Source organism: Rosa rugosa, chromosome 2, assembly GCF_958449725.1.
Source record: "Rosa rugosa chromosome 2, drRosRugo1.1, whole genome shotgun sequence".
Classification (NCBI taxonomy): Eukaryota; Viridiplantae; Streptophyta; class Magnoliopsida; order Rosales; family Rosaceae; genus Rosa; species Rosa rugosa.
The window spans coordinates 66,678,808-66,690,958 of NC_084821.1; the positions used below are offsets into that span (position 1 = coordinate 66,678,808).

At 40.0% G+C, this 12,151-nt stretch overlaps 1 long non-coding RNA gene across 1 annotated transcript; it reads right to left on the reverse strand.

The window, feature by feature from the left end:
• Window positions 1–772: 772 nt before the first annotated feature.
• Window positions 773–5,630, reverse strand: LOC133729491 (uncharacterized). The gene is made up of 4 exons (XR_009856389.1): window positions 4,527–5,630; window positions 1,757–3,989; window positions 1,403–1,651; window positions 773–1,311 (listed from the first exon to the last, which is right to left on the reverse strand). It is a non-coding gene; the product is annotated as an uncharacterized LOC133729491 (long non-coding RNA).
• Between the last annotated feature and the right edge of the window lie 6,521 nt (window positions 5,631–12,151).

A 12,151-nucleotide genomic window follows, 5' to 3' on the forward strand; every position in this document is an offset into this window, starting at 1 on the left:
TCAACTAGCCGCAATTTAACCTTGGCCAATTGGGGTTTGCCAGTTTTTTTTTTTTTTTTTCAAAAAATAGGATAAAACGACACGTTCATGGATGAAAATATAATGGGTATTCGTGCATTCTCTTTCAATCCAGATTAATCGCAATACGTCAAGCATTAAATACCTCAATTCTTTTAACAAAATTTATTTGAAAAGTTTTAAGAAAAAGTTTTACTCACCATCAAACATTGTTAATTGGGAACAAAGCTAAGCCCGCACATTTACAAACACCTTGACCTCGCTTCTTCTTAGTACTTCTGAGCAATCTCATATATCTCTGTTCACCCCAAGACTCGCCCCATGCAGAGCCGGCCTTGGGGTAGTTCAACTGGTGCAGCTGCACAAGGCCTCCAAAACTTGGAGGCCTCCAATCTTATAACTAATTTGATGGAAATGGCTTCTGGTGGTGGGTTCGATTAATTTTGTTTACTTTCTCTTCTTTTTTCTCTCTCCTTTTTTCATCTCTCATTTGGTGGGCATTTATTTTCTTCTTCTTCTTTTCTTTCTTCCCTTTTATCATCTCTCCTTTTTTGCTGTTTATCCTTCTCTAGTTTTTTTTTCTTCTCTTTCCTCTCTCAATTTAAAAAAAAAAAAAAAACCAAATTGGAGGACGTAGGCCTTATAACAAACAGGAAAAAGTGAAACTCAATAACAATGAACTTTATATTCAATATTTTATAGTCATTTATTAAGTTATGAAACTTATTTACTTTTTCTACTGCGCCGAAATTGTCATAGTGTTTTGATGGATACACAATTAGTAAGCCTTGTTATAATTTTAGTAAATCTTGTTATAATTTTCGCTCCAGGCCTCCAAAATCTCAGGACCGGCCCTGGCCCCATGAATTCTTTAATAGCCAATAATCGAGACCATCTGGGGTCATCCCGTACCCAATGCGTAGACTAATGTGGCTCACTTTATTTTTCGTGCACACCCCAGTTGAATCTGTGAAGACACCACCTGCATACATATAAAATTCCCTGCTGGTGGCCTGCATGATAGTCGTGTATCATTACATCAGGATTTGACTGTAATTTGGTGTCACATGGGTGATCATCCAACTGCTGGTAAGGGTATCTATCTTCAGTTACAAGCCCATATTCCTTTACGTATTGCAAGGTGTTAATTGTTTTACCACTGGTGCAGCCATGGGTACCAAAGTTTTTATTGCATTCTATAAGTTGCTGCACGGACAGGTCCACGTGTCAGATTTTTAAAGATTGGGGGAAGCGCTTCCACTGCCGCTGCTGTTGAAAAAGCCCAACAACAACCTACACGTATGGGAAAGAAAACATCATAAATAACGAAAAACTACTACGAAAAGAAACAGAACCTATCATATTGATCAAAACGAAATCTTACCACACTCTGATCCTTGGTGCTTAACCTTAGTGGCAGCTCCTTTTGTCCTCCAGTCCCAGTTTTTGGGAAGATCCTCGTATTTAATACTGCTGTACCTAAAAGATGAGTTTGAGCTTCTGGTGATCGATTTTGGGCATTTCCAACGTGTTGCCCGAAGTGAAATCTGTGTACCGTCAGTGCATGAGCACTGACAGCGTGCTAGTCACGTGCTTGACTTTTTGAAGCCCTCATTAGTTTTTCACCATCCACCTGTCAGAAAGTTAAGTTCAAAGACTTGATAAGATCAAGTCTTTCTGTTCTTCTAGACCTACCCAGTACGTTCTTCCAGATCAAAAAAAAAAAAAAAAGACATACCCAGTTCTCTTCTTGCTCTGATTCACAGTCTTCTTTTGGTCCACAACAGCTTCTATGTCTTCTGAATCACTCTCTCTTTTCTCACCAAATCCCTGCCGGAGCTTGCCAATTTCTCGCCTGAAAATCCCTCCCAAAATGGGCCCTCCATTTCGCTCTTCTTCTTCATCTAAGCTTCAATCCTCTTCTGTTTTGTATGTGGTGAAAGAAGAAAACAGACCCATATTCTTGAAGACCCATTTGGCCTCTCTCCAAAATGGCAAAATCCAACAAACTCGATCGTAACATTCTGAATCTAAGTTTCAAAGGTCAAGAAGGTTCAAAAAACGCAGTCTTGCAATTGGGTGCTGAGGAAGATAATGAAGGGACTGGCATAAGTGGGTAAGACCGTAAGACCACCCAAAATATATATATATATATATATATTATATAAATAAAATAATAGGATCCGTTTCCTTTTGATTGAGATTCAAATTTGCTCACCACCAATACTTTGGTGGTGATACCATCATTCAATATAAAACTGTCATATGCATGTTATAAAATATAATTATAGTTAATTATGATGTTTTATTAAAAAAATAAATTTTAAGTATTAAATTAATTATACATGTCGTGACAAGTTTTAATAGGTTGGTGATATCACCACAAAATAAAAATTGTGAGCAAATTTGAATCCTTTTGATTGTGGTAGAATAAATTTGGATATCACGAGAAAATGAGATTTGTACCAAATCAAGAAGCTCAAACAAATCAAGAAAATGAGATATTGGTGACTGGTTTGCGGCCCAATGTCAAACTCGGTTACAAGCCCAACTGTACCGAACCGACCGATTAAATCGGTATACCGACTTCTCGGTATACCGGATCTTGTGGCCTGTAGTGGTATGATTATTTGCATACCAGTATAAGTTGGTACGGTACATGGTATCGGCCCGTAAGCTCCGGTACCGAACTGAGCCCAGCCCTACCAATTTGTTGTCAGACTGGTAAATCTTTATGTTTTTATCATTAATAAAATGATTACTTCAATGACTATGCATTTTACCACAATCCACGGCAATTGATATAAAACGGTAATTTTTGTGCTATTTATAGTAATTATTCTACCTAAACTAATGTACTAGTTTATAGACAATTTAACAACTGTGACAACAAATTTATTGTCACAATGGTAAATTGTAACGCCCCAAGCTGCACTTCACCAGCTTAAGCACGTTACAGTGCCGCGAGTCTTTAAAACATAAACCGAACGCTCGATTTACATTCTAGATAACCGCTAGGCATTTTGTTTGAAAACTTTTTGTATAAACATAGCGGAAGCTACAAATATTTTTGAGGTGAAAAACTTGAGTTGCTGAAATCTATTTCATTTGTCCAGCACTTGAATAAAGGCTAACATGAGGTACGAATCCCAATGAAGAAGAATTCAACTAAAGCTTGGAATTAGTGTTCACACAGATGGTACGAACTTCAAAGAAACAAGAGTGTGACTCGATTTGGCACACAGTTGATTGTTCACAAGTCTCGGAAAACGAAGTTCAAGGAATAGAAAGCTAATTTACCGAATTTGTTCTGCACACCCAGCTCCGTCCTCTATTGTCCCGTTATCAGTGCACAATACCTACATCCATACTTTTGTAGGGGTGAGCTTTCGTCCTCGCTGCTCAACAGGAACTCTAACTCGACTAGGTTTAAAAATCAACAGATAAATGTTTGGAGCTCCAGTATGAAAACATGCTTAAACCAAATATTTAAAGGAACGACAAACTTTAATGTTTTTCAACGTGAAAACCGATGCATGATGCTTAAATAAATACGGCGGCGCCAAATCCAAGTATTACCTGATGGCCGGTCCCATAGACCCAGTACACGACCTTACCTCAAATTAATTTATCACCAGGTAAGCGTAGCGAGAGCGTCCACTACCTAGCTACACACACGTACTGAGTCCGTGATTGCGGATACTCGGACAACCGGCATAGCTAACCCTCCGGAGGTTTAGGGAATCGAACCCAAGGAAGTCAGTGCCCATTTCGCTCTCAAGCCATCACATTTCTCACGATTTGGTTAGTATGCATTGCATTTTAACATAACCAAACCATACCACTTAACATGCATCGCTTCAATAAAATATAAGAAAACCACTAACCGAGGAGAGTCTTGAATCCCTACCTGGATTTAGATGCTTTCTCTCACGTATTCCGAGATTCGCGACATTCCGTTCCTCGGGTAACTGGAGTCATAGATTCCGACATTTCAACAGTTAATAATCCATTGAACAATTTTACGAAATCTCGACGATTAATAAATCGTCTATTCGCACAAGCAAACCCATAACGATTTTACCAACAAAAGATCCCAATTTACTTCACACACAGTAATTCGACGGAAAATACTAAGGACACCCACTGTTTATTCCAACTTTTATGCAAGGTGTACCCAAAACCACTATGGACACACTCACAACTATTTTCCAAATATTCCACAGCCACACTCACAACTAAATCACATCTTCTGTACTTTCACTTCTTAAATATAATAGCCACTTTCCAACTTAACAACTCAATATAATTAACTGACAACAACTAAACAAACTAAACACACAACCAAGGCAATTCGAGCTCCACCACAACTCCACAGTTCATTGCACATACAAATAATCGATTTCAATTCAAAGTTTCAGTACCAGCAACAGATATACCAACTCAAGTCACTAACTTCCGATCTGCACAACAAGAACCGAACTTCAAGTCAAGAATTCGAATTATACCTTCAAAAACTACTCCAAGCAAGCTCGGTTGAACAAAGATGATGACGAACTGGGAATCCAACACACCAGCTAGCAGTTTCTGAAAATTAGCTTCAGTCTAGAACATTAAGCATCAACAAGTGGAAATGAGGTGGAGAGTGGACCAAGAGAAGCTAGAGAAGTCATCGGCATCGAAGAACAACGCCGGACACAAGATGAACCCAGAAACCAAGTCGACAAAACTCCATCTATTTTGAAAACCAATTAGCCTAACACATAGAGATTGGCATGAGGATGAGTTTCCATACCAGATATAGCTTAATCGGTTGCCGGAAATTGCAGAGGTTGCCGGTGAAGCTTCGGGCTTCTCGTCGTCGGGTTTCCTTCTCCGTTTAGTGCATGGACAATCTGAGGATGCAGGGAGGTAGGCGACGCAGAGACGAAGATGTGAGTGCCTGTGCGCCGTCGTGGGGTGGCCGGACGTGGAAGTTCCGGTCAGGTCTCTCTCTCGGGTCGTGCGCGTCTCGGGTCAGAGCACCGAGCTCTATCCCTCTCTCTCTCGTGTTTTCTGGGGTGATCTTCATCCTTCATCTGATCAAACACCCCTATATAGATTTGTTCAATCAACAATGGAGGGCTAGGATCAAGAGGTGGAGGCGGTGGATGGCTGGGATGAAACGGTGGTGAGATCAACGACTAGGATTGCACCACAGAAATTCTTTTTATTTAAATGGATTTCCATAATTCCCAAACTTCGAAAATTCATTATAAATACTTCGGGTATCCGAAAAATTCCCCGAAAATTTCCACGAACTCGTCGTGTCGTGTACTTTATCATCCAACCCTCAAATTGAGGTTTTCACTTTATGAAAATTTCTCCATTAAGCTCGATACATTTTTCCGGGGCTCACATAAATCTTTATGTTTTTATCATCAATGAAATGATTACTAAAATGACTACACATTTTACCACAACCCACAACAATTGATGTAAAAGCGGTAACTTTTGTTCTATTTGTAGTAATTACTTCAAAATCTACACCATTTATAAGATTATCAACCATTTTACAATTCCGACAACATTTGTGTTTTGAACATAGTAAAATTAATATTAGACCAAAAGATATGTAAGTACTCAGTACTGTAAGGAAGTTCTCCATTTGATAATCAATGTTCTCCATTTGATAAAAGTTGTCTAAGTATGATATTTACATCTTTGACCACTCAATTACAATAACTACAATAAGTGTGGTCATAAATCGTAATTTTAGTTATACTATGTGTAATTTATTATTTTGACAATATTTGTTACATGTTTCTGAACAATATTACATATAAAGAAAGAATGTGTTGTTAATATAGTAAATTTTATTTTAAAAATGACTCATGTCAACATTTAAGTGGGTAACATGTTAACCGGTTCAATAGGTTTTCACTACATTAATTTATTCAATATAAAAAATAAATAAATAAATGTATGACATACATCAAGGTACCCTAGACGACCCCGTTTTTCATGACCAATATTAATTCAAGAATAAAGATGGCTCAATGTCGAATAATTAAATCTGTTCCATTGACTTGAAATGACTGGGATTTGCTCATATATATGCACGTAAGCAAACAATTAGATCTCAATTCTAAACTGAATTGAGATATGCTTTGCAAATCAATAATCAATTGCTGTAGTTTATGTACATTGAAGCATGAAGCAATGAAGTTCCTTGCTTGGGATTGAACAATGGCGGATCCATGATTGAAACCTTGGGCGGGCTTGGATTTCTTAAACAAAAAAAAATTATATATATATATAATTTTTATATATATATATATATTATGGAAAATCTCAACGGTGCGAGAGAATTTTATTAATTTAAAAAAAGGTACACTTTGAATTAACTAATTTTCATAATAACTAATTTAACAAAAATAAAAAGCCACAATTTTATATGCACAATGAAAAGAAGCCACAAAAAGTACCTTGGAAAGCAATAGACTCAAGCTTTTGCCATTCACTTAATGACTTTGTGTTCCTGTTCGTAGTTTCAATTAATAGAATCATAGTGCCATTCACAACTAAACAAACAAACAGAAAGAAGCCTCCTGTTTGAAGTACAAAGTTGATTAGCACACCACTTTAATTAAACCCAAACTTGATTAGCGAGCATCGTTATACAACTTGATTAAACCCAAACTTGATTACTCATTAGCACAACAATTGCTGCATTATACTTTAATTAAACCCACTGACTTTGATAAGTATTGAAATCAATTAAACCCACAACAATTGCACAACAGAAAGAAGACCCACTGATCGACCTTGATAAGTTTTGAAAACAATCAAACCCACTTACGGTCTTACCCACATCATCAATTAAACATTTAAACCCACATCACATTTAACCCACATCAATTAAACAATAAATTGCAGATTTGCAGAACAAGGAGACGGAGAGAATGCTGCATACCAAATTTCCAGAGCAAGAGAATTTGACCGCAACCTTCATTCTTCAATCCACAAAATTTTCAATCCAATACAACCTACGAAATTAAATTTCACATCAATCATTAACCCTATAAATTGCCCCAAATTGGATTGATTCAATTAAACAAAATTGAACTTACATAGTTACATTGAATTCATTGCCCCAAATTGAAGAGGGAGAGTAAGAGAAGTAGATACGAGTCATACGATTTGATGTCTTGATCTCTGAGAAGGGCAGAGCGCCAGAGCAGCAGGAGGCTAGAGGAGGAGGAGGAGAGACGAACTGGAGAATCGAATAAGGGCGTAGTCGAGTTCTGGAGTCGGGAGTGGGTTTAGGGCGTCGGGTGGGCTATGGGGTTCAATATGGACAATACCCAAAGTATACATCTAATTTTTTTTTTAGTCCCAAAAATCTCGGACGGGCTTAAGCCCGCCCAAGCCACTACCTAGATCCGCCAGTGGTTATCAAGTTATCAAGCCTTTAGTCTTGAAAAAATCTTTTTTTTTTTTAACGAAATCTCTCTTTTTTTTTTTCTTTTTTTTTAATGAAGATGGTTTTTGCCTGGAACTGGAGTTTGACCCGGTGTCAAAATGCTTCGCTGCATATTATTTCACGAAAAACTCATTACAGTATTACGCAAAACAATCCCATGATTTCAACTTTTAAGTGCACTTAATTGCCTCTAAGGAGCTCTATTGCTTATGTATAGTCTAGCTAGTCGGCATATTTATTATGTAACCTTGTTAGGTTCTCCGCATTGTTTATCGATCTTAGAAATGTGTTTTGTTTTCTTCTAAATTATTCTAGCACAACTCGAAGGCACAGCTCTGTAAGGCTTGTTCTGCCTCTGTGATAGTGTGGTCTATAGGCATTGCTCAATGTATAGACATCATTTTGCAAGTAGCTCCGAGTATAAAATCAGATGAGAGAATTTGACCAAAAAAGAGTAAAATATATCAAATGAGAGAGGAGTAGACGTAGTTAACACGTTTGGAGAGGAGGTTGAGGAACACGGAGACTTAATTGGAACCAATTAGAATTGTCACAATTTTAGTATTGCTAAGTTGAACATCAAATATACGTTAGGGACTAGACTAAATGATCGTAGCAAATGATGACTTCTTGTAGTCCATGCCAAACATATATTCTCCAATCAATTAGTTTGGTGAAGTCTCCATGACTTAGAAGTCGTTAGAAGTTGGCCTCAGAATAAGTCGGACTTGTTAATGCACATCTTCCACAAAGAGAACAATATATCAACTTTCTAAAGGTGGCCGGCAAGAGTGCACATCCATGTTTCTGGTCTTCAATACGTATTGTGGAGGATATATCCTGCAAATTTGACTCACGTACCCTTCACAGTCAGCTGGCATGGCTACAATTTGCAAATCAATATTAGCCTAAAAAGCCACTGCCAATAGCTAAAAGTGTAGATTATAGAACCTAAATTGTAACACATATAACACAATTACTAAACCGCCAAATTAATGTTTGAAATTAATCTTTTCGTTAAAGTTTAAACAAATTTAAATGAATGGTTCTATTCATACTTTCTAATCTAGTATTTAGACCTCTAATCATAATTTTTTCCATAAACTTTCTATTTTACCTCTTATTCCTCCATTTACACCTCTTTTTCTCTTTTATTTTTTTCTTTCTTAACCAATACGGCTCCTCCATTTCCCATCTCAATAGTATGAGCTTATGGCAGAAAGTGCTGGGCTCACCTTCATGTTTACCCAGTTTTACTCTTTCAAATTTATTTATTTTTAACATAAACCTACCACCGAGAAAAATAATTAAGGCAAAGACTCAAAGAGTAAAGGGGGGTGAGGACCGTGAGGTGATGGAGATGAGAAGAGGGAGAGGGGATTTCATAATTCGCAAAATCAAAAATGCTATAGTTGCTACATTGCAAAATAACCAGAGAGAAGGAAAGAGAAAAGAAAAGACAAATGGAGTGGACAGGTCCTGAGGTGTGAGAGACACTTCAGAAAGAAGTGATTAATGAATGGAGATGATAATTATGAGTGTGTTACTTATGAATAAGTGAATATGTAGAAAGAGAAGAATTAAAGAGAGGTGGCTAAGTGAGAATGAAGAAGAAGAAAAAGATGAACAGAGAGATGTATGAAACTGAGACGGTAGATTTTGTTTGTTTTTGCTGGGAGGGTATAATTGGGTTTTAAGATGTGCAAAAGTTTGAGGAGGTCTAAATTCTAAATTAGGAGGTATGAATAAAATTGAGTGATTCAAACCCGCAATCTATTACATGTAAAGAAACCAATGAATAAATAGATCGAACAATGAATCATACACATATAATACAACTAAACCACCAAATATTTGGAACTTAACCCCCAAAATGTAAATATTATTCATAAATGTGAAACTTTAAGAATGTTTTAATTTTGAACCGCCATAATTTCCAAAATGTTCACATTTTATATACAAGAAACCGAATTAGTTTACCTTATTAATGGACTCTACCCGAACTGATGATTTCTCTGAGAGCTTCTTGTCCCCCTCTCTTTCTTCTCTCCTTTCTTCCTCTACTCTCTTGGCTCTCTCTGTCCCTTCTTCCAGACACAAAAATAAACGGATTTATTTTGTATTGACAGTGTTGGTATGCATATACCTCCTAAGCACAAGTATCAGAAGCACAAGACTCATATCGCCAATGTAGAAGTAAATGAAGCTCCCAGCCGAGGGTCCCGATACCCCTCAGGGTGATATCGGGAACCCTAAACGTCCCACACCGAAAGAAACGGAACCAAGCTCCCACAAATCTGCTACATTAAGGGCATCTCCAACAACCCAAAGAAGTAACTGTTTACTATCGCTTTCCATTATCATTATCTTATAACGATACTTACTTAGGCATCAGGGCGTTAAAGGCCGGCACACCCGGTCTTCCCTCTGACATTCGTTTGTTTTACAGATAAGCGAGACCGATAGCGATAGTAGCAGACCAAGATATCTCGTGATTTAGCTGGATCAGACCCTTCTCGACACAGCTGAAACATTTGGCGCTAGAAGGACTCCCCTCGCTCCTTGCTGGCAGAACAACACACCGCCAATGGCTACCAGCACTCCCGATACCAATAGCGACGATCCGCCCCACGAGGCAGCTACCCGTGAGGTCCAGCGCACGCTCGAGTTCCAGAGCCCGAACACCGAGACACGCTCAGTCATGACCACTGATGCGACCACCGCACTGGAAATAGCGATGCGTGACCTAATGGAGACACGTGCACAAGCCGAGGCCGAGCGTGCGGCAGCTCGCCGAGAGGTCAAAAATATGACAAACCAAAATTGCATTCTCTGAGAGGCACTCCAGCGGCGAGTTGCGAACAACGAGGCATTGGACAGGGCCCGTCAACAGGAAACCCCAATACCGACAATTGGTGGTGTCCCGACACCCGGAGCAGTCCTCACCACAAACCCAAGCACTGGTCTCGCTAGCACTTTTGTGCCACCAAGCGTAACCTCTGGAAGTCTCACGGTCCCCACTTCAGGCAGCACCAGCACTGGACCACAAGTGATTTACCTGAACTCCCCTCTTCTCCCCAATCAGCTAGGCACAGCGCCACCACCTCAGCCTATCCCCGATATAGCGGGAACCTCGGGCGCAAATACAGTCGCAACTGCCAATATACCTCCACCTGACCTCAATACTGGGCTATTGCTCCAAATGAGTGAAACCATCGCCTCCTTATAAGCACGGATTGAGAGCGCCGAAAGCAGGACCGGCTGGCAACCGATCACAGCTGGCTTCCAGGGAAAGATGAGACCATTCACTTCCCGGATACAAGCGGAGAAGTGCCCACTGGAGGCCAAGCCCTTCAAGATTGAGAAATACAATGGCACCAGAGACCTATACCACCACTTGGAAGTCTTTCAGTCCCTCCTACATGGAACCCAATACACGGACGCAATGGCATGCCACGCGTTCGAGGAAACCCTAACAGACGAGGCCTTGCGATGGTTTCTTAACCTCCCCTCTAACTCCATCAATAGCTTCTAAGAGCTTGGGAACAAATTTCTCCGCAGGTTCATCCTGTGCGGCAGTGGCTATCGCACGACGCCCGACCTATTTAGGCACAAGCAACGGCCAAATAAGCGATTGCGAGACTTCGTCCGCCGATGGCAAAAGCAAGCTATACAGTGCCGTTCCCTTGACCCAGCCCTAGCGGCATCAGCATTCAAGCAGGCACTTCAACCGGGATAATTCCTATTGCAAATCAACACCAATCCCCCTGCGACATATGACGACCTCATCGATGCTGCTACCGCTTTCGCGCAGGCCGAGTACCAACACCTTTGGTCGCGATACCAACACCAATACACACCCAGTCAATGTACCTCAAGTCAACAACCCCATTGGGACCACCGATAGCAGGAATAAGTACACCACCAGGGACAAACATGTCCAACATGACAGATCCCCACTAGAGTGTCAAGGTTACAACGACAAATAGGACAAGCAATACGGGAAAAGCCCCGAGAAAGCCAAAGTACAACTCCTCCAGCAGTCGGTATCGCGATGTGCCATACGGCGGCACCCGACACAAGGAGAACCAGAGATTCGAGGCACCCCGATAGGAGATTTACACCACACTTACAGCTTCATATGAAGAAATTTGGAATAACCACAAGCCTGGCAAGACCAAACCGCGACACAACGGCAAATACTGTACATATCATGAGGAAGCCGGCCACCCCACCAATATTTGTTGGGCACTAAAAAACGCCATTGAGCACCTCATTCAGAGCGGCCAGTTCTCGCAGTATCGTACTCTCGCAATTGGAGCCAACGCCATCGAAGTCTACGGACAGATCCTAACGATACATGGAGGCGCCCCAATAGCACCCGAGACTCATCATGTACAGGAGCGTCAATGTCCTCGGGGCCAGAAAGTATTGGGACTCAACCATGGCTGCCATACCCCGCAGGTAGAGTGGGACTCGATTACTTTTAGTTGCAACAAGGACACCATAAAGAAGCTATAGACATGAGGATGTAGTTAAGGAATTTGACTTCATGCATGCTATAGACATAAGGATGAATTTGCTCAATTTCTGTAGAAACCGGCAATGATGCACTGATGTCGACTTCAATAACAGTGGATGAGAAAGAGTTATGGAGAGGATTTGCTT